This window comes from Lissotriton helveticus, chromosome 1_2 (assembly GCF_964261635.1).
Source record: "Lissotriton helveticus chromosome 1_2, aLisHel1.1, whole genome shotgun sequence".
Taxonomy (NCBI): domain Eukaryota; kingdom Metazoa; phylum Chordata; class Amphibia; order Caudata; family Salamandridae; genus Lissotriton; species Lissotriton helveticus.
Window position 1 is genome coordinate 25,608,001 of NC_136058.1, and position 26,367 is coordinate 25,634,367.

The window sequence follows — 26,367 nt, forward strand, 5'->3', positions numbered from 1 at the left end:
TGTTCAGTTGCCTGGCTCCTTGATCTCAGGCCACATCTTTGACAGGGCCTGTTCTAAGGTTTTAATTGTTTGTTGATTTTACATTCACACCATTTATTTCTTTTGACTTTTTTCCAGTACCCTTCCTCCACAGGGGAGCATGTGGATGTCTGCAGGGTGGCTGGACCCCGGATTTGACCCCATTTATTTTTCAGGTTGTTTTTAAGGCTAGTTATATCACACTTTTCAGATCCAGGGTATTAGCCACTTCCCCCTCTTATGGAGGATTATTTAAATGACCTACAATCTCATTCACTCAGCTCAGCAGAGCAGGACAGAGACTGCCATGATCCCGCCTACCATTACTTTCCTGGTAGGTATCGACTGCGTTAGGCACCCAATCCCGGTTGGAGTTGCCTGGCTCCTTGGTCTAGAGAGCCATCTTTGAATGGGCCCATTCTAAGGTTTTAATTGTTCGTTGATTTTACATTCACATCATTTACTTATTTTTACTTATTTTCCAGTTTCTTTCCTCCACGGGGGAGCCTGTGGGGTGGTTGGATCCTGGATTTGACCCCATTTTATTTCGCCAGTTGTTTTTAAGGCTGGTTGTATTGCGCTTCGCTTTTTGAAGGCTTATTTAAATTACCTACGAGCGCATCCGTAGGGCGGAGGCATGCAGTGGGCATGTCTACGGCAAGCCTGTCTGCACCCTGTTTCTCCCCAGACGTCTGCTCTTTTCTAGGTGCTTCAGAGTTCATCTTTTCAGTCTGTATCCTTTCAGGTTGGAAATGCCTAGGACCCAAACTCTGCCCTACAAACAGCCGTGAGTTCGTCTTTTGTCTTAAATGCAGTTTTACTCTCAAATCAACAAATCAGATCACTCATGCCCAGTGGGTTCTTGTCTCAAAAACCATCACCTACATTGAAACTCTTGAGCTGCACCTGAATCAATGCACGTAAACTCATCAAACATGCACTTGAGTATGCAGATTTTTTGCAAACTCGAGAAATGTATATTGTCTTTATCACGGAATCCTGGGCTGACACAGCCTGGAGCCCAGAAATGGCAACCGCAGACCCCATAGGTTTTTCTATACACAGACTAGAAAGGTGGCGGCTTGGCCATCATATATCGTAGCTCACAGAAAACAACTTTCAGAAACCAGAGACGTTCTAGAGATTAGGAAGCGTTATCTTTTAAATTCCAACTCTCCAAACATTATTCTTTTGATGGGGTGCTTATCTATCAAACTCCTGGCCCTGGGACAGCTTCCATACTGGCTCTGAGCCAATTTTTTTACACCATGATCCAGTTGTCATCCTGGACGACTTTATTCTTCACTTAGAAGATGCCAAAGATGAGGATGCAGCCCTTTTGACTGACAGAATGGAGTGTATGGACCTCTCCCAATGTGTAACATGTGTTACCCACTCAACTGTTCACCTACTGGATAGATCCCTCTTGGACAAAGACCTCCTTCATACCGCTACTTCCCTTCCTTTGCCTAGTTTGACCATTATGCTGTTATATTCACTCTTAAAACACACATCTCTCATACTACAACATCAATGTCCTCTTCACAAAAGGCAGCCAAACGTATTTGTCCTTGGCATACCATTACATCTGATTCCCTAAACACATTGTTAGCACAGAATCTACCACAACTCCAAAAAGATATCAAGGAAGCGCCACTGATTTATAACCAATGGCTCATCTTAGAGTTAGATTGCATAGCCCAGCTAAAAATGACAAAAAGAAATATAGAACTAGGGCCTCAGAACCGTGGTTCACAGAGAATATTAGACTATAGAAACAGTCCTGTCACAGGCAAGAAAGGAAATGGAGGATCAATTATGGCCCCAATGATATGAAATTGTAGGAACAATCCATGTAAACAAAAGGACCCAAATATGATCGCTCAGGGACCTTTGGAACTAACTTTTCATAAGAGACAGTGGTCCCTGGGACAATGAGGAATGTGAATACAATGAATATAGCCCCAGTCAGTGCTATATTTGTGCTAGTATCCAGCCGGATAAAGGCAATTTTAATATGAAAAATAATTGAAATTTAGAACAAAAATTGTAAGTCAAATAACAGTGGGATACAAGCATGTATCCATAGAATCACATAGAACAGACAAAGTAAAAGAGCTCAGGTAGTTTGTGGTTGTTTCTATAAAGACCAAAATAAATTGTGACACAACAAATATGAGGAAGTAACCTTTACACAATATTATGTGCGAGAATCAATGTGTATAAGGTTGACTATTGTGTCAATTGTGTTTCAATCCTTATCTGTGAGATACTGGATCATCATCAGGACTATCGAATAAAGTGCCTGAAAAACATTTGCTTGTATTTTACTGCACCTTTAGCATGGAAATAAGGAGGGTAAAGAAAGGGAGAAAGAAGTAGATGGTGGTGAGTCAAGGATTGAATTTACAGAAAATGCACAACCAACTCTGAATGACAACGCAATAGGGTAGCAATAGGTAGTTGGGATTATATGTGAGTAAGAGTGTGGTGTCAATAGTACCGGCAGCTGTGGTATATATGGGCCTGATTGATACGTCCATGCATTAGGCAAGCTTGTGCAATCGGTGTAGCCACGTTATCACAGAACGGACGGTGTACAAATTTGTATTCACATTCCTCATTGTGCCAGGGACCACTGTCTCTTATGAAAAGTAGGAACAATCCTTAGTAATCTGTAAGAAGCTAAGTCTCAATTCTTCATAAACATAATTTAAGCTTAAAAAAACTCAACAAAAGAACTATTCACCACATTAAAAAGTCTCACCAAACCACCTTGAAATACAAATTCAAATGGAAACCAAGCTTTCTGTGACTCAATAGCAACTTTTTCGGGATAAGGTAAAGGCAGTTTATAGCAGCTTGTCACAGAACCAACCTGTTGAACAGCCTAGTTCTGCTGGTGCCTCATCTAACAAATCCAGATCAAGCCTTTTAACCTCATCCTTCGACCACAGGACTGATTGCTCTTTCCATACACTTCTGGTCCTCTCCTTATCATCTTTCTCTTTCCTCACTGTAGTGGAACTCATGAATCTGATGCACCAAACTAAGGGGTCGATTAGGATGGCAGTTTTCCCGCATCCTCCGGGCCAGTGGAAGCCACCGCCGGCCCGGAGGATGCGGGAAAACTGCTGCGGAACCTCAAAAGACCCACCGCCATATTAGGATGGCGGTGGGTCTTGAAATCTGTCCGCTGCTTTTCCGCCGCGATCGCCTTCCGACTGCGGCAGAAAAGCTTTAACATGGCTGGCGGTGTCTATCAGACACCGCCAGCCATATTAGGATGGTGTAAGATGTATGCTTTTCCACGGCGGCTTTTCCGCCATGGAAAAGCATACGGACCTTCACTTCGGGGGCCCGTTGCCGGCCCCCTGAATGAAGGTGGGGTGGGGGATGCACATGGGGGTACCTATGGTACCCCCCTGCATTTGCGTGAACATAGCAGCAGGCACCGAGCGGTGCCTGCTGCTTTGTGCACGCAAATGCGATGCATGCATCTTTAACATTGCGGCGGGTGCAGCTTGAAGCTGCACCCGCCGCAATGTTACAGATAGAGGATGTGACCGCCACCTTGGCGGTCACATCCTAATCTGCACGGAAGAAATGCCGCAGCCCATGCGGACGTTCCCTCCTCCTAATCTACCCCTAAATTGGGCTCACAGTTTGATCCATGTCCCACCCCATGTCTCACCAGAGTGCCCCTTTTAGCATTATTAATCAAATGTTCAGTTTGTGAATAGTTCCCACTAAATGGAAACTGGCATCAGTTCTTCCACTTTTGAAAAAACCCAACCTCGATAACACTGATCCCAGCAACTGCTGACCAATTTCTAGACTCCCTTTCTCAGCCAAAAGTATTGGAAGAGCAATGAACGCAAATATTACTGCAGTTATTGAAACACATGGATTTCTTGATTCTACTCAGTTTGGCTTTAGAAGTCACCACAGCACCGAACCTCCCCTAATTTCAGCCTTGGAACAGGTCCAACAAACTGTGGATGCAGGGAAGCAGTTCTGCACTGGTTTTGTTCGAACCTCTCTGCAGCGTTCAACACAGTCAACCACAGCACCCTTTTAGACTGTCTCGCCTATCAGGAGAAAGGGTCCTGTTCTATCCTTGCCTAACTCTTTTCTCTCCGACCAAGAACAGTTTGTTGTCCTGGAAGATCTCCATCTCCTATTTTTCACTACCTTCCAGCATTTCCCAGTGCTCTTCATTGAGCCCTACTCTTTTTACAATGTGTGTTGCTCTACTGGCCAAACTGATAACATTCTTTAGGTTCTCGTAATGTCCTACTCCGACAACACCCAAATTGTTATATCAGTGGCCAGCAATCCCACCAAAACTGCTAAGCACTTGTATGACTGTCTCCTTCAGGTCAGAAACTGAGCAGCCTTAAACTGTTGTATGCTTAATTCTAGCAAGAATGCCCTTTGGGAAAAATACCACCTTCTGTTCCCCAACTTGGTGGCCAATGAAACTGTGCTCTCTACATACACCTGTTGACAAGGAAAAGAGTCTTGGTGTCGTTGTTGACAGCAAACTACCCTTTGAGGGAAGTTTCAACACCATCACCTCAGCTTCTTCCTTCACATTAAAACTTTAGGAAGATCTTTTCTTTCATCCCTCCCGATCTTCAAAAAACTGTGACCTCAGCTCTGTTACTGTCAAAGGTTGACTATTGCAGTGCCTCATTTGTCAAACATCAGGAAAAAAATGCCTTGCCAAGATCCTGATTGTCCAGAACACAGCATTGCATCTTTTATTAGGCATCCCAAAATGTAAATATGCCTCTTCTGCACTTAGACACTGACATTGGTTTCCCGTCACGAAGCGCATTGATTTTAAAGCATTGGGTTATGCTTTTAAATCTCTCCATGGTACTGGTCCTGCATTTCTTAAGAATGATTTTCAATGGTACAGTCCTCCAAGACCACTTCAGTCTGCATCAGAATTTAACCTCATAGTTTCTAAATACAGGAAAGCTAGCTGGGGCACCAGAGGCATTGTTGTGGGTACAACTAATCCAAGGAATTATCTTCCCAGAGAATTGAAATGCAGAACTGATCTGTTAGCTTTCAGGAAAACACTGTACACGTGGTGATTTAATCAATAATGTTACCGTCTTCATCTCTATGCAGCTCTTCTCTATGTGACTAGCACCTAGATGCCCATGGGCATTAGCCACACTTTACAAATTTTGTTTTCATGTAAATAATTTCTTCAAAAATGGTGCAGTCAAAAAAGTGCACACATAGTGCCCGTGAAAAGTAAATGGTGCAAGTGAGGCAAAATGATATAGTGACAGCACCAAAGGATTGATTACAATTGGTACATAACATTAGCAATGAGATTACAATTAGTTTGAAGCATGTTATGAGTCAAAGAAGCCATGAGATTGCTGTACTTTGTAGACAGTGTTTCAACCTGGACGACTTCAGGTCTTCTTTAGGACAAGATTACACAAGTTTATTGAGACTGCTGTTAAAAAATGGAAAAAGGAAAAGAAAATCAGGAAAGTGGTACCTGGGGGGAAGGTATGTGAGGCAAGCCAATTATCAAAGGGTAAGTACCTGGCAAGGGAACACCTCCGGACTGGGTAATCCAGATTTGCAATGGCGAGTAGGGGGCCTGAGTTTCAGAGGAATGTGCATGTGTGTTGTAACAGTGGGACTGTCGACTTCCTGTGTTTAGTATGGAGATGCCTGGTTATCTTAAAGTATTGAGAGGAGGAGCTGACGCAGCTCAATGGAGCAACGGGCTAAGTTGTCCTGCAAGCATTTAAACCCTGTCCCAGACCCCTCGCCCTCAGAACAGAACTGGGGTAGTGGTACACTGGAATGGGTGGGTTCAGAGGAAATACACATGACAAGGACGTGGTGGAATAAAAAGTTAGCAAATTATCTGCTTGCTAGGGGAGCTATGATTTAGGCTTTACCAGACACTCCTGATGTCAGACCTCCTTGAGGGATTCAAAGAGTACAAGAGCCACATGATAGAGAAGTGAAAGGATGAAGACCTTCGCGGGGGATAAGGTAGAGAAAATAATTGAGGAAAAATGAAAACGGGGCTTTCGGAGGATGATGTGTCAACCAAGGGTGGTAGACCTTGGGTCATATGGACCAGATATAGGGTGTGAGTTTAGGTTAGATTTAAATACATTGTCATTTTAACAGTTGCCTGGACTGCACTGAGTGACAATTATTTTTATATTCATTGGTATAATATTTCGCACCATATTTCTTGCTGCCAAAATCATCAACATAGGGGTGAGTAGGATGCACACCTCTTTTTCATTTTCACAAGTTCTCCACGTTCTCCACAAATGCGTGCCGAATGGAATAGCGGCCAGCCCAATTGCCGCTCGAAAGTTGAATAATGCACATTTTGGGGGCATCTTTTTGTCCCCACCAAACGCACTGCTGAGTGCCATCTTTAAGCAATCTTATGTATTCACGATTGTGTCCGTGTACTCACTTTAAACCAAATGTTTTGATCAAAACTTCTTGTTTCTTTCCTTTATAAACGAATCCACACACGGAATGTTTGCTTTTTTACCAAAGTTTCTCATATTGACACTGTGCCCATCCGGACCTCTTCGTGCAAATACGACAAATGCAAAATTCATCACAAGCAGTGTTTATTTGATAAAATCCTAATGCATTTCGGGCTTAGAAGGCGTCACTACAAACGACAATACAAACAAATAACTATTAATCATTCAAACATCAGCACTCGTAATTTGTTTTATTTAACAACATAATCTCATTTTAAATTAAACATGGTATTAGATGCTTGTTTATGTCGAGTAATAGAATATAAACTAGCAATCATGGTCTGTTCATCTTCAACTCTCTTCAAAATGCTCCCCCCTTCCCACTCGCATATATCACAACCTCACTGCTTAACACCCTCCCTTCCTCTATAACCATTGCGTTGTCCCTGACATGCCCACATAAACATTCAACTTCCTCCCCACTCCTCTCAACGCTCCTTCTATACAGTCTGAGTCACCTTCCTATTTTAGGGAACTTCTTCTAAAAAACAATCACATTACTTTATTCATAACCTTATTTCCTAGCCCTTCATTATCATCAATACACTGTGACTCAGCCCCATTTATAGCTTTTACCGGTACCTGCAGTGAGAGTTTAAAATCTTTCCATCCTGCTCAGCGTTGCAAACCATAACCATAACCTTGTTTTCCCTCCCCTTTATCAACATACCCCCCTCCTTGCTTTCAACACATTGGCCTGAAACGCATTTCCTGCCAAGCCATCCTCATATTAGTTTAAGTGAACTCTATTTCCCATAATGCTGCATACCGGAGCCATTACAACCGTGCAATTACTAACAAGTGCTTGATCCTTCTCTATAATAATTCAATCATGTGGCCTAACGAAACAGGTAGCAATTCGTATCTAACGCTTCAGCACTGCTCACATGACAATCCAATTAATTGCCGTTCAGTTCAATACAATGTTTAGGAACCACAATGTTTTACCGATATTGTGGATTCATAAAAGTTCTATCATGTTCTCGTCATGTTATCAATCTTAATCAGCGGGTGCAATCCCACGACGGGCACTGTTTAATCATCAACATAGGGGTGAGTAGGATGCAAACCTGTTTTCCATTTTCACAAGTTTCTCCACGTTCTCCACAAATGCGTGCCGAATGGTATAGCGGCCAGCCCAATTGCCACTCGAAAGTTGAATAATGCACATTTTGGGGGCATCGTTTTGTCCCCGTCATCTTTAGGCAATCATATGTATTCACGATTTTGTCCGCGTACTCTCTTTCAAACCAAATGTTTTGCTCAAAACTTCTTGTTTCTTTCCTTTATAAACGAATCCACATACGGAATGTTTTGCTTTTTTCCCCAAGTTTCTCATATTGACACTGTGCCCATCTAGACCTCTTTGTGCAAATACGACAAATGCAAAATTCATCACAAGCAATGTTTATTTGATAAAATCCCAATGAATTTCGGGCTAAGAAGCGCCAAAATCACCACTTTGTAAAGGCACTGAGATGAAGTGTGATACAGTAAGTAGTATATGCTGTTATGTTTGGAATTTTCAGGTTGTTTTTAAGGCTAGTTATATCACACTTTTCAGATCCAGGGTATTAGCCACTTCCCCCTCTTATGGAGGATTATTTAAATGACCTACAATCTCATTCACTCAGCTCAGCAGAGCAGGACAGAGACTGCCATGATCCCGCCTACCATTACTTTCCTGGTAGGTATCGACTGCGTTAGGCACCCAATCCCGGTTGGAGTTGCCTGGCTCCTTGGTCTAGAGAGCCATCTTTGAATGGGCCCATTCTAAGGTTTTAATTGTTCGTTGATTTTACATTCACATCATTTACTTATTTTTACTTATTTTCCAGTTTCTTTCCTCCACGGGGGAGCCTGTGGGGTGGTTGGATCCTGGATTTGACCCCATTTTATTTCGCCAGTTGTTTTTAAGGCTGGTTGTATTGCGCTTCGCTTTTTGAAGGCTTATTTAAATTACCTACGAGCGCATCCGTAGGGCGGAGGCATGCAGTGGGCATGTCTACGGCAAGCCTGTCTGCACCCTGTTTCTCCCCAGACGTCTGCTCTTTTCTAGGTGCTTCAGAGTTCATCTTTTCAGTCTGTATCCTTTCAGGTTGGAAATGCCTAGGACCCAAACTCTGCCCTACAAACAGCCGTGAGTTCGTCTTTTGTCTTAAATGCAGTTTTACTCTCAAATCAACAAATCAGATCACTCATGCCCAGTGGGTTCTTGTCTCAAAAACCATCACCTACATTGAAACTCTTGAGCTGCACCTGAATCAATGCACGTAAACTCATCAAACATGCACTTGAGTATGCAGATTTTTTGCAAACTCGAGAAATGTATATTGTCTTTATCACGGAATCCTGGGCTGACACAGCCTGGAGCCCAGAAATGGCAACCGCAGACCCCATAGGTTTTTCTATACACAGACTAGAAAGGTGGCGGCTTGGCCATCATATATCGTAGCTCACAGAAAACAACTTTCAGAAACCAGAGACGTTCTAGAGATTAGGAAGCGTTATCTTTTAAATTCCAACTCTCCAAACATTATTCTTTTGATGGGGTGCTTATCTATCAAACTCCTGGCCCTGGGACAGCTTCCATACTGGCTCTGAGCCAATTTTTTTACACCATGATCCAGTTGTCATCCTGGACGACTTTATTCTTCACTTAGAAGATGCCAAAGATGAGGATGCAGCCCTTTTGACTGACAGAATGGAGTGTATGGACCTCTCCCAATGTGTAACATGTGTTACCCACTCAACTGTTCACCTACTGGATAGATCCCTCTTGGACAAAGACCTCCTTCATACCGCTACTTCCCTTCCTTTGCCTAGTTTGACCATTATGCTGTTATATTCACTCTTAAAACACACATCTCTCATACTACAACATCAATGTCCTCTTCACAAAAGGCAGCCAAACGTATTTGTCCTTGGCATACCATTACATCTGATTCCCTAAACACATTGTTAGCACAGAATCTACCACAACTCCAAAAAGATATCAAGGAAGCGCCACTGATTTATAACCAATGGCTCATCTTAGAGTTAGATTGCATAGCCCAGCTAAAAATGACAAAAAGAAATATAGAACTAGGGCCTCAGAACCGTGGTTCACAGAGAATATTAGACTATAGAAACAGTCCTGTCACAGGCAAGAAAGGAAATGGAGGATCAATTATGGCCCCAATGATATGAAATTGTAGGAACAATCCATGTAAACAAAAGGACCCAAATATGATCGCTCAGGGACCTTTGGAACTAACTTTTCATAAGAGACAGTGGTCCCTGGGACAATGAGGAATGTGAATACAATGAATATAGCCCCAGTCAGTGCTATATTTGTGCTAGTATCCAGCCGGATAAAGGCAATTTTAATATGAAAAATAATTGAAATTTAGAACAAAAATTGTAAGTCAAATAACAGTGGGATACAAGCATGTATCCATAGAATCACATAGAACAGACAAAGTAAAAGAGCTCAGGTAGTTTGTGGTTGTTTCTATAAAGACCAAAATAAATTGTGACACAACAAATATGAGGAAGTAACCTTTACACAATATTATGTGCGAGAATCAATGTGTATAAGGTTGACTATTGTGTCAATTGTGTTTCAATCCTTATCTGTGAGATACTGGATCATCATCAGGACTATCGAATAAAGTGCCTGAAAAACATTTGCTTGTATTTTACTGCACCTTTAGCATGGAAATAAGGAGGGTAAAGAAAGGGAGAAAGAAGTAGATGGTGGTGAGTCAAGGATTGAATTTACAGAAAATGCACAACCAACTCTGAATGACAACGCAATAGGGTAGCAATAGGTAGTTGGGATTATATGTGAGTAAGAGTGTGGTGTCAATAGTACCGGCAGCTGTGGTATATATGGGCCTGATTGATACGTCCATGCATTAGGCAAGCTTGTGCAATCGGTGTAGCCACGTTATCACAGAACGGACGGTGTACAAATTTGTATTCACATTCCTCATTGTGCCAGGGACCACTGTCTCTTATGAAAAGTAGGAACAATCCTTAGTAATCTGTAAGAAGCTAAGTCTCAATTCTTCATAAACATAATTTAAGCTTAAAAAAACTCAACAAAAGAACTATTCACCACATTAAAAAGTCTCACCAAACCACCTTGAAATACAAATTCAAATGGAAACCAAGCTTTCTGTGACTCAATAGCAACTTTTTCGGGATAAGGTAAAGGCAGTTTATAGCAGCTTGTCACAGAACCAACCTGTTGAACAGCCTAGTTCTGCTGGTGCCTCATCTAACAAATCCAGATCAAGCCTTTTAACCTCATCCTTCGACCACAGGACTGATTGCTCTTTCCATACACTTCTGGTCCTCTCCTTATCATCTTTCTCTTTCCTCACTGTAGTGGAACTCATGAATCTGATGCACCAAACTAAGGGGTCGATTAGGATGGCAGTTTTCCCGCATCCTCCGGGCCAGTGGAAGCCACCGCCGGCCCGGAGGATGCGGGAAAACTGCTGCGGAACCTCAAAAGACCCACCGCCATATTAGGATGGCGGTGGGTCTTGAAATCTGTCCGCTGCTTTTCCGCCGCGATCGCCTTCCGACTGCGGCAGAAAAGCTTTAACATGGCTGGCGGTGTCTATCAGACACCGCCAGCCATATTAGGATGGTGTAAGATGTATGCTTTTCCACGGCGGCTTTTCCGCCATGGAAAAGCATACGGACCTTCACTTCGGGGGCCCGTTGCCGGCCCCCTGAATGAAGGTGGGGTGGGGGATGCACATGGGGGTACCTATGGTACCCCCCTGCATTTGCGTGAACATAGCAGCAGGCACCGAGCGGTGCCTGCTGCTTTGTGCACGCAAATGCGATGCATGCATCTTTAACATTGCGGCGGGTGCAGCTTGAAGCTGCACCCGCCGCAATGTTACAGATAGAGGATGTGACCGCCACCTTGGCGGTCACATCCTAATCTGCACGGAAGAAATGCCGCAGCCCATGCGGACGTTCCCTCCTCCTAATCTACCCCTAAATTGGGCTCACAGTTTGATCCATGTCCCACCCCATGTCTCACCAGAGTGCCCCTTTTAGCATTATTAATCAAATGTTCAGTTTGTGAATAGTTCCCACTAAATGGAAACTGGCATCAGTTCTTCCACTTTTGAAAAAACCCAACCTCGATAACACTGATCCCAGCAACTGCTGACCAATTTCTAGACTCCCTTTCTCAGCCAAAAGTATTGGAAGAGCAATGAACGCAAATATTACTGCAGTTATTGAAACACATGGATTTCTTGATTCTACTCAGTTTGGCTTTAGAAGTCACCACAGCACCGAACCTCCCCTAATTTCAGCCTTGGAACAGGTCCAACAAACTGTGGATGCAGGGAAGCAGTTCTGCACTGGTTTTGTTCGAACCTCTCTGCAGCGTTCAACACAGTCAACCACAGCACCCTTTTAGACTGTCTCGCCTATCAGGAGAAAGGGTCCTGTTCTATCCTTGCCTAACTCTTTTCTCTCCGACCAAGAACAGTTTGTTGTCCTGGAAGATCTCCATCTCCTATTTTTCACTACCTTCCAGCATTTCCCAGTGCTCTTCATTGAGCCCTACTCTTTTTACAATGTGTGTTGCTCTACTGGCCAAACTGATAACATTCTTTAGGTTCTCGTAATGTCCTACTCCGACAACACCCAAATTGTTATATCAGTGGCCAGCAATCCCACCAAAACTGCTAAGCACTTGTATGACTGTCTCCTTCAGGTCAGAAACTGAGCAGCCTTAAACTGTTGTATGCTTAATTCTAGCAAGAATGCCCTTTGGGAAAAATACCACCTTCTGTTCCCCAACTTGGTGGCCAATGAAACTGTGCTCTCTACATACACCTGTTGACAAGGAAAAGAGTCTTGGTGTCGTTGTTGACAGCAAACTACCCTTTGAGGGAAGTTTCAACACCATCACCTCAGCTTCTTCCTTCACATTAAAACTTTAGGAAGATCTTTTCTTTCATCCCTCCCGATCTTCAAAAAACTGTGACCTCAGCTCTGTTACTGTCAAAGGTTGACTATTGCAGTGCCTCATTTGTCAAACATCAGGAAAAAAATGCCTTGCCAAGATCCTGATTGTCCAGAACACAGCATTGCATCTTTTATTAGGCATCCCAAAATGTAAATATGCCTCTTCTGCACTTAGACACTGACATTGGTTTCCCGTCACGAAGCGCATTGATTTTAAAGCATTGGGTTATGCTTTTAAATCTCTCCATGGTACTGGTCCTGCATTTCTTAAGAATGATTTTCAATGGTACAGTCCTCCAAGACCACTTCAGTCTGCATCAGAATTTAACCTCATAGTTTCTAAATACAGGAAAGCTAGCTGGGGCACCAGAGGCATTGTTGTGGGTACAACTAATCCAAGGAATTATCTTCCCAGAGAATTGAAATGCAGAACTGATCTGTTAGCTTTCAGGAAAACACTGTACACGTGGTGATTTAATCAATAATGTTACCGTCTTCATCTCTATGCAGCTCTTCTCTATGTGACTAGCACCTAGATGCCCATGGGCATTAGCCACACTTTACAAATTTTGTTTTCATGTAAATAATTTCTTCAAAAATGGTGCAGTCAAAAAAGTGCACACATAGTGCCCGTGAAAAGTAAATGGTGCAAGTGAGGCAAAATGATATAGTGACAGCACCAAAGGATTGATTACAATTGGTACATAACATTAGCAATGAGATTACAATTAGTTTGAAGCATGTTATGAGTCAAAGAAGCCATGAGATTGCTGTACTTTGTAGACAGTGTTTCAACCTGGACGACTTCAGGTCTTCTTTAGGACAAGATTACACAAGTTTATTGAGACTGCTGTTAAAAAATGGAAAAAGGAAAAGAAAATCAGGAAAGTGGTACCTGGGGGGAAGGTATGTGAGGCAAGCCAATTATCAAAGGGTAAGTACCTGGCAAGGGAACACCTCCGGACTGGGTAATCCAGATTTGCAATGGCGAGTAGGGGGCCTGAGTTTCAGAGGAATGTGCATGTGTGTTGTAACAGTGGGACTGTCGACTTCCTGTGTTTAGTATGGAGATGCCTGGTTATCTTAAAGTATTGAGAGGAGGAGCTGACGCAGCTCAATGGAGCAACGGGCTAAGTTGTCCTGCAAGCATTTAAACCCTGTCCCAGACCCCTCGCCCTCAGAACAGAACTGGGGTAGTGGTACACTGGAATGGGTGGGTTCAGAGGAAATACACATGACAAGGACGTGGTGGAATAAAAAGTTAGCAAATTATCTGCTTGCTAGGGGAGCTATGATTTAGGCTTTACCAGACACTCCTGATGTCAGACCTCCTTGAGGGATTCAAAGAGTACAAGAGCCACATGATAGAGAAGTGAAAGGATGAAGACCTTCGTGGGGGATAAGGTAGAGAAAATAATTGAGGAAAAATGAAAACGGGGCTTTCGGAGGATGATGTGTCAACCAAGGGTGGTAGACCTTGGGTCATATGGACCAGATATAGGGTGTGAGTTTAGGTTAGATTTAAATACATTGTCATTTTAACAGTTGCCTGGACTGCACTGAGTGACAATTATTTTTATATTCATTGGTATAATATTTCGCACCATATTTCTTGCTGCCAAAATCATCAACATAGGGGTGAGTAGGATGCACACCTCTTTTTCATTTTCACAAGTTCTCCACGTTCTCCACAAATGCGTGCCGAATGGAATAGCGGCCAGCCCAATTGCCGCTCGAAAGTTGAATAATGCACATTTTGGGGGCATCTTTTTGTCCCCACCAAACGCACTGCTGAGTGCCATCTTTAAGCAATCTTATGTATTCACGATTGTGTCCGTGTACTCACTTTAAACCAAATGTTTTGATCAAAACTTCTTGTTTCTTTCCTTTATAAACGAATCCACACACGGAATGTTTGCTTTTTTACCAAAGTTTCTCATATTGACACTGTGCCCATCCGGACCTCTTCGTGCAAATACGACAAATGCAAAATTCATCACAAGCAGTGTTTATTTGATAAAATCCTAATGCATTTCGGGCTTAGAAGGCGTCACTACAAACGACAATACAAACAAATAACTATTAATCATTCAAACATCAGCACTCGTAATTTGTTTTATTTAACAACATAATCTCATTTTAAATTAAACATGGTATTAGATGCTTGTTTATGTCGAGTAATAGAATATAAACTAGCAATCATGGTCTGTTCATCTTCAACTCTCTTCAAAATGCTCCCCCCTTCCCACTCGCATATATCACAACCTCACTGCTTAACACCCTCCCTTCCTCTATAACCATTGCGTTGTCCCTGACATGCCCACATAAACATTCAACTTCCTCCCCACTCCTCTCAACGCTCCTTCTATACAGTCTGAGTCACCTTCCTATTTTAGGGAACTTCTTCTAAAAAACAATCACATTACTTTATTCATAACCTTATTTCCTAGCCCTTCATTATCATCAATACACTGTGACTCAGCCCCATTTATAGCTTTTACCGGTACCTGCAGTGAGAGTTTAAAATCTTTCCATCCTGCTCAGCGTTGCAAACCATAACCATAACCTTGTTTTCCCTCCCCTTTATCAACATACCCCCCTCCTTGCTTTCAACACATTGGCCTGAAACGCATTTCCTGCCAAGCCATCCTCATATTAGTTTAAGTGAACTCTATTTCCCATAATGCTGCATACCGGAGCCATTACAACCGTGCAATTACTAACAAGTGCTTGATCCTTCTCTATAATAATTCAATCATGTGGCCTAACGAAACAGGTAGCAATTCGTATCTAACGCTTCAGCACTGCTCACATGACAATCCAATTAATTGCCGTTCAGTTCAATACAATGTTTAGGAACCACAATGTTTTACCGATATTGTGGATTCATAAAAGTTCTATCATGTTCTCGTCATGTTATCAATCTTAATCAGCGGGTGCAATCCCACGACGGGCACTGTTTAATCATCAACATAGGGGTGAGTAGGATGCAAACCTGTTTTCCATTTTCACAAGTTTCTCCACGTTCTCCACAAATGCGTGCCGAATGGTATAGCGGCCAGCCCAATTGCCACTCGAAAGTTGAATAATGCACATTTTGGGGGCATCGTTTTGTCCCCGTCATCTTTAGGCAATCATATGTATTCACGATTTTGTCCGCGTACTCTCTTTCAAACCAAATGTTTTGCTCAAAACTTCTTGTTTCTTTCCTTTATAAACGAATCCACATACGGAATGTTTTGCTTTTTTCCCCAAGTTTCTCATATTGACACTGTGCCCATCTAGACCTCTTTGTGCAAATACGACAAATGCAAAATTCATCACAAGCAATGTTTATTTGATAAAATCCCAATGAATTTCGGGCTAAGAAGCGCCAAAATCACCACTTTGTAAAGGCACTGAGATGAAGTGTGATACAGTAAGTAGTATATGCTGTTATGTTTGGAATTTTTAACAAAAACAACTTTAAAAGAAAGTAATCCAGGCACAATTCAGTTTTTGTGAAAGTACTTTGCAATGTGTAATTTCTGGTACAAACTCAAGCTCGGGCTGCATTAAAGTAGATCAAACCACGTTGCCTCCAGGTTTTCCAGTAAAAAGGTTTTAGGTTGATGAGAATGCTATTGTTATGCCAGATAGTGGTGGTAAGAAGTTCAGTGATGGAAGAGGGAGAATCTGGAGCGGAAGCTAAAAGTAGTTTCGCGGTATATTTGTGAATGGGAGAGGATAAGATTTGGGGTATACGGGAAAAGGAAAGATATTCAGCAAAAGAGAAGGGGGAGAGAGAAAGGCGTTCGAGTTCAGCCCAGAGGGGAAGAGGCTCAGTAGGATCTTTCAGCCAAGTAGAAGCTTGTTTCAGGAGAAAAGCTTTGTGATAAGCAGGGAAATGTGGGAAGTTAACCCCGCCCTCTGATTTGGGGAGGCGTAATCGTGACAAAGACATACGCGGTTTCTTGCCAGACCATAAAAAGGAAGATAGAGTGGTATTGATTTTTGCAAAAAATTTGGCAGGGATGGAAATAGGGATATTAGAAATGGTGTAGAGGACAATTGGGGTAAGCATCATCTTTATGGTGTCGAGGCGGCCCCACCAAGAGAGATAAAGCGGGTGCCATCTGGATGTAAGGTCGGATAATTTCTGGGTACATTTAGTAAGGCATAATGAAATGGTGTCTGGAATAGAAGGGGTGATGTGCAAACCGAGATATTTTATGGGGGTCGGACTCCATTTGAAGTTGGACATTGCAAAGTCCGGCTTAAAGGTGAATTTAGTGAGGGGAAGAATTTCGCACTTATCGTTGTTTAACTTATAACCGGAGAGCTGAGAATAAGTGTTAAATTCGGCAAGGAAAGCTGGGACAGAAACAGATGGGTTCGAAATAAATAGTAAAATGTCGTCTGCGTAGGCGGCCAATTTGACTTGTGAATGAGATAAAGAAAAACCGTGGATATGTGGATTTTGACGTATTTGGATTTGGACAGAAAGGGTTCTAGGGCAAGGTTAAAAAGAAAAGGGGAAAGAGGACAGCCTTGCCTGACGCCTCTGCCAAGGTTAAAAAAGGAAGATATCAGGCCATTAGCACAGACTGCTGCTCTAGGGTTGGTATAAAGGAAGGAGATGAGGGAAATAAAGTTAGGACCGAACCCAAACCATTTTAATGCGGAGAAAAGAAAAGACCATTCGACCGTATCAAATGCCTTCTCGGCGTCTAAGGCGATTGCAGCTAAGGAATCATGAAATCGGGACGATTTAGATAGAACATTAAAAAGGAGTCTGGTGTTATCTGAGATAAAGCGACCCTTAACAAATCCCGACTGTTCAGGGCCTAGGAGATCTGGAAGAAAAGGATCCAATCTGATGGCTAAAGACTTAGCATATAATTTATAATCAATGTTGACAAGTGATATCGGTCTATAATTCTTGCAATGTTGGGTGTCCTTCCCTTCCTTCGGTATAATGCAAATATAAGCGTCAGAGAAGGTACCCGAGGATGCACCACAGGTTTTGAAGGAATCAAGAAGGTGATGTAGCTTGGGTAATAAAATCTGGGCAAAGTGTTGGTAAAATTCGACCGTAAAACCATCTGGGCCAGGGGCTTTGTCTTTTTTTAGAGAGTGAAGTGCAGTATGTAATTCTTGAATGGTAAGGGGAGTTTCAAGGGTTGACAAGTCAACAGGAAAGTTGGGAGGAGGTTGAATGCTCGTAAAGAAGGTGGAAATAGATTGGGCAGAGGGTTGAGTTTCAGAAGAGTAAAGTGTAGAATAGAAACGAGAAAATTCCTCCAAGATAGCAGTATCTTTGTGTTGCAAAACAGAATTAGCATCAAAAACAGACTCAATATTTAATTTGTTTTGTTTAACTTTCAGATAATTTGCAAGAACTTTCCCCGCCTTATTTTTCCCCCCATAAAATTTAGAACTAGATTTTAATAAATACAACGATGCATCTTCAGTAGACTGTTTGTTATAATTCATTTTTGCAGTCTCAAGAGCTGTTAAACTGTTCTGGGTACGTGAGGTATAAAAGGAATGTTCTAGAGCTTTAATCTGAGATAACAGGTCGGTGGTACGTTGACGGGCAAGCTTGCGCTTAGCGGCAACATGTCTGATGATAAAATCTCTGGTCGACGCTTTGTAAGCGTCCCAAATAGTATGAGTGGCTAAGGAGGGGGTATCATTGATCGCAAAAAATTCGGTAGTGAACTCAATAAAGGAGGCAGAGAATTTGGGATCTAGAAGGAGGGTGTTGTTGAAACGCCATCTCTTAGGACCGGTGGATTTGGGTAAAAGATCAATCTGAATGAGAACTGGGGCATGATCAGAAAAAACAATGGGACCAATTTCAGCATGGGTGAGGGATTGAGAGACATGGTGAGAAAGAAAAATATAATCAATACGGGATTGAGAATGGTGAACCGGGGAATAGAACGTGAATTCCTTACTGGTAGGGTTACAAATGCGCCATGCATCGACTAGGTTGTGTTGAAAGATGGCGTGTGTGAATAGCTTATGGGACTTGTTAGGAATAAAAGAAGATTTGGAGTGTCTATCCAAAAAGGGGTCCAATGGCATGTTGCAATCACCTGCTAAAATAAAATTATCATCAATACATTCAGTAATACGAGAGGCAAATGCATTCCAAAAAATAGGGTTCCCACCTGTGGGGGCATAAACATTAAGTAGGGAAATAGATACACCTTTTGAGGACAATTTGACAATTAACCATCTACCATCGGGGTCAGCTTCAAAATGCACCACAGAATGGGAGAAAGTCTTTCGGAGTAACAAAGCAACCCCATTTCTTTTGCCATCACCAGGAGCTGAGAAAACCTTTCCAACCCAACCCCTTTGAAGTTTAGCAGCCTCAATATCAGATAAATGGGTTTCTTGCAGGAAGGCGATATCAACATTCAACTTAGCTAGATGAGAAAGGATTTTTTGCCTCTTAATGGGTGAATGTAAACCTTTAACGTTCCAGGAAACAACGCGTACTGACATCAAGAATAATTAGCAAGTGGAAATGAAAAGAAGGGACTTAAGAAAGCCTCAGAAAAGTAGAAAGATGAAAAAAAGAAGATAAAAAAGGAAGGAAAATGTAGAAAAGAGGAGGGGAAAATGGTGGAAGACAAGAGGTTTCGTAAGAAAATGCAGTATAAGTTAGAAAAGAGAAGACTCCAGATGAGAACAAAGGTTGTGGGAAAAGTGGAGAAAACTGGTGGAGTTAAAGGGAAGAAAGGGAAAAGAGCCAGAGAAAGAGAGCAACAAGAAGAGCCATAACGAGAAATTTGATAAAGAAGAGGAGAAAACTGGAGCGATACGGGAAGATAATGGAGTTGTGAGAAGGAAAGGAAGAGAAATGCGAACCAAAAGGAAAAGAGGTCACTGGAGAAAAGAGTCAAAGGAAAGTATATAGAAAGTTCAATATAAAAACGAGTAGAAGAGAGATACAAAATTGACCAGAAGAAGAAAAAAAGGGAGAGAACACAGAAAGGGAGCATGGAAAGAACAGGTATAGGGAAACAAAACCGAAGAACAATGATGAGGAGACTAATAATTAGAAAAGAAGAATGACCAGATACTTACAAGGGTGGAGAAAGGAGGGTACAAAATCTGGAAAGGAGGACGGAAGGGATGAAAACGGAGACGAGACGAGGGGGGTAAGGCCAACCAACGAAGGCGGGAAACGGGGCGATGAAACGTCCAACCAGGGAGACATGACGGGGCGCTAGAGTAGGAATCTGCAAAAAGAAGGAAAACAGCACAATCAAATGCGAAGAAATATCACAAAGAGAACAATGAAATGAAGACAAACATGTCAGAAAATGCAAAAAGCATCAAAATAGGGATACTGGCAAAAAAGGCCAGTCATGAATGAACCAGGTAAAAGCAAAAAACATCAAAACAGGAATTCTGGCAAAAAAAAGCCAGGCACGAATGAGCCAGGTGAAGGAATAACAAGCAGAATAACAAGAAAAAACAGGGATAAAAAAGGTAACAGAGCGTCAGGAAATCCAAAGACAGCTATGCAAAAAGTCACGGAGGAAACGATGATGAAGGACCGGAGCTGGAGAATTCCATGTTGCCAGGACCACAGGAGTTGAGGAAACTGCGAAGGCGTACTGGATCCTCATAGGTCGTGGTTTTGTTATTGTGGGTAACCTTGAACAAACAGGGATGGAATAGGCCATATCTTGCTCCAATAGATCGAAGTTCTGCTCTCATGTCCAGGAAGGCTTTACGTCGGCTTGCTGTGGCTTTGGCGTAATCTTGGGCGAAGAAAAGGGTGGAGTCAGACCAAGTTAAGCGTGGAGAAGCTTTAGCTGCTAAGAGTACCTTCAAAAGATCTGTGTATTCCAGAAAATACATAATGACTCCCCTGGGCTTCGTAGTTGGAGAAGTAGAAGAGGGAAGTCGGCCAAGCCTATGGGCACGCTGAATGTTGAGCGTGGTGTCTTCGGGTAGATGAAGAAGCTTGGGCAAAAAGGACTGGAAGAAAGTGATAGGATCACTCCCCTCGCAACCTTCCTTCAGGCCGTAAAGACGAAGATTATTGCGTCTATTTCTATTTTCAAGGTCCTCCACCTGCTTCTGGAGAGAGGACAGCTGCGCATCCATGTGGGGAATTTTAATGGCTGACTCTCGAAGAGTTGAGACAGACTTTTCCACAGTGGAAACCCTGGCATCCATCTGAGACCAGTTATCAGTGAGCGTTTGCAATTTGGCATTAGTCTCTTCCATGTATGGGCGCAGTGCTCTAATCTCCTCAAGTAAAAGCTCCATGGAGATGGCTGAGGAGGGTGTCGTGGGAGAAGGGGGGTTTTTCTTCAGTCTCTTAGGAGTGGTTTTAGAGGAGGTCTGTGAAGAAGGATCCAGCGCAGACATGGAGTCACAGGCGTTGATGGATGTGGAAGCTTCTAAATGAGCTAATGCTGAAAACAATTTGGAGTTTTTGATGTAGTTGCACTTGGGGGTCTTCCCGTTATTATGCGCCATGCAGATGTGCGTTGAAAGGAGTGCAGAAGACGCACCAACAGAGTCTAGATAAGCAAAAAATGGGCAATAGAAGCAGAAAGCGTCCAAAAAGAAAAGCAGGAAGCCCAAAAGAGAGTCAGCGTGTGTAGAGGAGCAGTAAAAATATCAAAGTGGCCAAAGGAGAAAGTAAGCTCCTAATACAGAGCGTAATAATATTGGCAGGGAAAGAAGCGCATTACAAAATGGCGCCTTGCTCTGAGGAGAATGTGAGAAGCCAATTTTGTTCCTTTCGTGGAGCCAGAAATTAAGGAAGAGTCACCTGAGGTAAGTTACACGTTGTCCCCATAACCGCCGACAGGATGAGGATAGACCAGGAGGCTGCGTGGTGCTCGAAAGCAGGCGCGAAGAAAGGTCGCGCTGATGCGCAGCTCCACGGCGGCAGACAAGATGGCGGTCGCGGCCGTTGCAGAGCCGCGACCGGGACGAAAATGCGAGCCTGCGGGGATAGGGGCTTCAGACCGCTGTAGAAGATCACATGGCGGAATCCTGGCACCTTCCCGTAATTGGCGCTGTTCACCCGGTGAAGTTTGGTGAGCGCAGCCCGCCTGTCAATCCCTGTGCGGACGGAGCGCTACCGTCGCACCGCCATTCAGATCGGGCGCTTAGCCACGCCCCTGGACCTTTAGTTCTGACTGTCACAACAATCAAAAGAATTAAATAAGTGTATGTTACATGTATTTGTAACATGCAATATCACCTGAGAGGGAATTCTGGCACTGATCAGGTGTGAGATCCTAGCCCTGTCTATGGTGGGGGGGTTAATTGAAAATCCACCTCTTCAACTTCTTGATATGAAGAATAATGTAAAGCATATTAGGCCACAAGATGCAGAGTATTAGATTTGCAATCCATGAAGGCTTTATTAAAATATTAGAAAAGTTACAAATGAGGGGGCGTGGTCTGGCCACGCAGGAAGATGGCGCCCTAAATGAGGAGCTCGGGGTGACACCCAAATGGAGGCAGCGTTGTTTTCAGCGATTCCGGGATCATCAATGAGACACTCCCGAGCAGGCTGAATAATGCAGCCATGTCTGGTATGTGTTTTTGTCGGCCGAAGACCTTTCTTAGATGTAGATCTTTATGCAGACGACACTTTATTGACCATTACTGACTTAACACAATAAATACCATCACTACTTCAAATCACAGAGAACTTCTTCTCCTTTTCTGGGTACAAAATCAACTGGGACAAGTGTGAAGCGCTCCCTATATCAGATGGCACCTCAAAGTCAGTGATACGAGATTATCCCTTCCATTGGCAACCCTCTTGTTTAAAATAATTAGGAATTCTTGTGAATAAGGGAACAGAAGCCATGGTCACGGACAATATAAGTCCCTTACTTTCTCAAATGCAACAAGATTTCGATAAATGGAAAATTTTGGGTTTGTCACTGTGGGGTAGAGTTCATGCTGTAAAAATGGTCACTCTCCCACGTTTTCTTTATACTCTCGGAATACTTCCTCTACCGATTCCATTACCTACAGTAGGTCTAATAGATTCTAAGATAAAATATTTTATCTGGGACTCCACCAAACCCTGTTTAGCTATTTGCAAACGTAATGCTCATCAATTTCATTACAACTATCCAACTTACATATATGCTCCAAGATAACTCCAACACACCACTTCCGGTACACATTGTAAGATCTCTCTTGTCCACTGAATCGGGTCTCTCAGTCTTATATGGGTCAGGTGCAAGCCGCTTAAATCCCGCAATCCTATATTATTTGCACCGCGTAAAACATGGCAAAGGACATATCGTATGTTAGGCTTTAACCCACGGTTACATGTAAAAGTCCCAATGTGGAATAACTATGGAATACGCATTAAAGGGGATACTCTTTCATGCCATTCTTACCTTCGATCAGATTCTACATAATGGAGATCTTAAAACTTTTTCACAATTGGTGGATGAGTTTAACCTTCCCTCACTGCAAATAGATAATTATTTACAGCTCAATAATTCTCTTACTAAAGCTTTAGGCCCAAAACCTTGTACATTGCAAATCTCACCAATAGTATTTTATCTCCACACCTGGGGGAGACACAAAGGTGCTATATTTGTTTTATATAAAACTCATACAACACTGTTATTTTCTAATCCTCTATGATCTTTGTTCTAAGTGGCAAAGGCGTCTAGGGCTTTCTTATGGAGATGGACAATAGGCGGTTTTATTGGAAAACTTAGATAAAGGTCCCGGGTGACTCGTTTAAAATGTAGCTTATTTAAAATACTTCATGACTGGCATTGGTCTCCGACAAAATTACATAAAGCAGGTCTTTTATCACATTCAAATTGTCGGAGATGTGACACCTCTGGTTGTGACATAGTCCACATAATATGTAAATGTCCCATGGTTAAACATTACTGGTCCTATATAGGTCAGACTTTACACAATACAGTTCCCTTACATTTACCACTTTTGCCAGCTACTATTTTACTGCATGATATAAGAGACTCGCTTACCCTCTCCAAACCGCAATGTTGTCTTGTGCATACTGCATTGGCTACTGCTAAAATTTGTATATTAAGGTAGTGGAAATTTCCGTCTCAGCCATCCCAAGAAAGTTGGTTTACATCTATGATCCAAATTGCTTCACATGAGAAAGTCATATATAACATTCAAGACCAAACTGAATTGTTCTTACAAGTGTGGGATCCTTTCCTTTTTTACGGAAATTGTCTCTGCAAATGCTCCCACTTCTCAGTCACTTTGTCCTTTCACTTGATTGATATTTCATTCTTTACTTTTCATTTCTTTTCCTTTCACTACATTGCCTAGTTATGATATTCTTGTAGTTCATAGACTGGTACTCTTAACACATTTTTATTCAGTTAGTAACTTATCTATATTATACACATACCTTTTATTGATGTGATATTATATTCCCAGTAGTGTATTTCCTTTTAATAATCTATATGATGTATTAATGTAATGTGTAATTAATTGTATACCAAATCAAATGTTTATCTTTAGCTTTTACTGTTTTTATTAATGTATTAGCTTAACAATTTAGTTTTTCCTATTTAATATTTAATATTTATTAAGGTTTGTATTATTTTATTTGATATATTATGTTTTACTTATACTTAACCTCTTTTTTGCTATTCTATGGGTTTTGATGTATTTACTTTTCTATTTATATTGGTATTCATTATTACTTCTCCATTACAAAATATTTTAGAACTTGCTGTTTTACCATATATTACTTGTATTATATTTATGAAATACTAATAAAAAATTATAACACAAAAAAAGAAAAGATACACATTAAAAAATTAGTACATGAATTAATTAATCAGTATAATTCAAAGCAATTCAAAATCATAAATACAAAGACAAACTATAAAAATTATACCTTTGTCTCAAAATGAATCAAAGTACACTCATTTTCCTCGAGGGGAAGTCCCTACTCGGCTATGCCAGGAAAAGAGCAGAGAGAGCCTGGGTAGAAGTCAGGCAGAATGTGTCAGCACGGAATGCCCCTAAGCCAGAAAGGTGTCTCTCTCTACAAGAAGCTAAAAAGTAATCCCCTCTAAAGAAAACCAAGCAGGAATCCTGCCCTAAAGGTAAGCTAAAAGAGGGTTGTGCTCTAATGAAAGCTGGAAAGACAACTCTGTCTAACCGAAGCTAAAAAGGCATCGGTGTCCAAAAAGCTGTGAACACATTGTCAAAACGTAGACCTCTATCATTGTAAGTAACACATAACAGCCAGCCTTTCAAGTGAAATCAGTTCCAGTTTCATTAAAATATATACCCTTCTCACAAGCAGTCTTCAAATGTGCACTTCAACGAGCAAATAAAGCATAGGGGCTACTTGCACAGACAGATGCAGCTGAAAGGGCTCTATTCAATCAAGAAATTCCAGATCAATCTCAAAGAACAAAACATTCTTTTCTCCATGTGAAATGAGAAAAATGTTCTCGTTTAAAATGCAAAGTAATCGAATAACATGAGCCCATTTTAAAATGCAGGCCTACATTAACTAGAATCAATTTAAACGTGCAGAAAGTACATTATGTGTGCGATGTTACTATTAATATATGTGTGCTAACTTTTGCTTTCACTTCACTGCTAATATTACTAACAAATCCCAATATTGAGCACAAGAAATTATTTATTTATTAATATGACTCCTATTCTACTTTAACACAAATCTTTGGTGGACAATGAGTTTATTTATCATTCCAAATCTTGGCAAATCTTATTTTCTAACTCATACTTCCTCCTATAATAAAAAAAAAAAAAACGTACATGTAAATCTGTATTTGTAAAGCGCAGACTACTCACCCTTATAGGTCTCAAAGCGCTGGGGGCTGTCGTGGAAATTAAGTGTGCTATTGCCCTGAGTCACATGGCGCTGAGCTGAGCTGCCACTGGAGCCGGGGATCGAACCGTGGACCCTGTGTTTCGAAGTCAACTGCCCTGGCTGCTGCACCACACCTCTCCACTAATAAGCGAAGACTTTGCAACTACACTGCTGATAAGTTTAGTAGGAGTAACATGGTTATATAATTTAAGTGTACTGGTATCACTTCTTCGTTCCTCTACCTGTGTCACTCTCTGTTTCCTCTGGAGACATGTTCCTTCTTACCCCAGCTGAGGTAAGTTTTTATGTGAGTCATATGTCACTTTTCCAGTAGTAAGTGATCAGTCGAGCCTCCATGTCTACTGGTAGCCCAGTGACATAGCTCAGCTGGTGCTGAGCAGTTCTTTCATGCTAGTGCTATTCCGGCTTGGGCGCCACACTGCTTTCGTGATCATATGCTCCATGCTTTCCTGTATTATTGAGACTCTGAGCCGGCTCTGGTTTATGCTTTGCTGGGGGATTTGGCTTGGGAAGCCTATGTCCTGGGCCTGTTCTATCGTTTCTATGCTTCAGGTTCAGTTGCTTGGTCTTCATGAGCCTGCCTTAGCTGTTCTAATAGTGATATCCATTGTCTGGCCTCTTTGTTGTGCTCCTGGCCTGTGGCTAGGGTGAGTGTGCCCTGTGTTGTGACTGGCATCAGCTGCCTTTTCTTCCATGGGGTCTTTCTTTTCAGTTATATTTCAGTTTTAACAGTTGTGGTAAAGTATTGTAGCCCATAACCTATGATGGTAATTATATTTTACTGTTCAATATCACACCGACCTGGGAGTTATTGAAGAGAGTGTCACTGGCGGTGCCTGTGCTGGGCTGCGGGACACGTTCTAGTGCTCTGCAGGAAGCTGTTCTCCCAGCCACTCCCTCGAGGGCTGGACACACTTGCACCCCCACACCCATCCA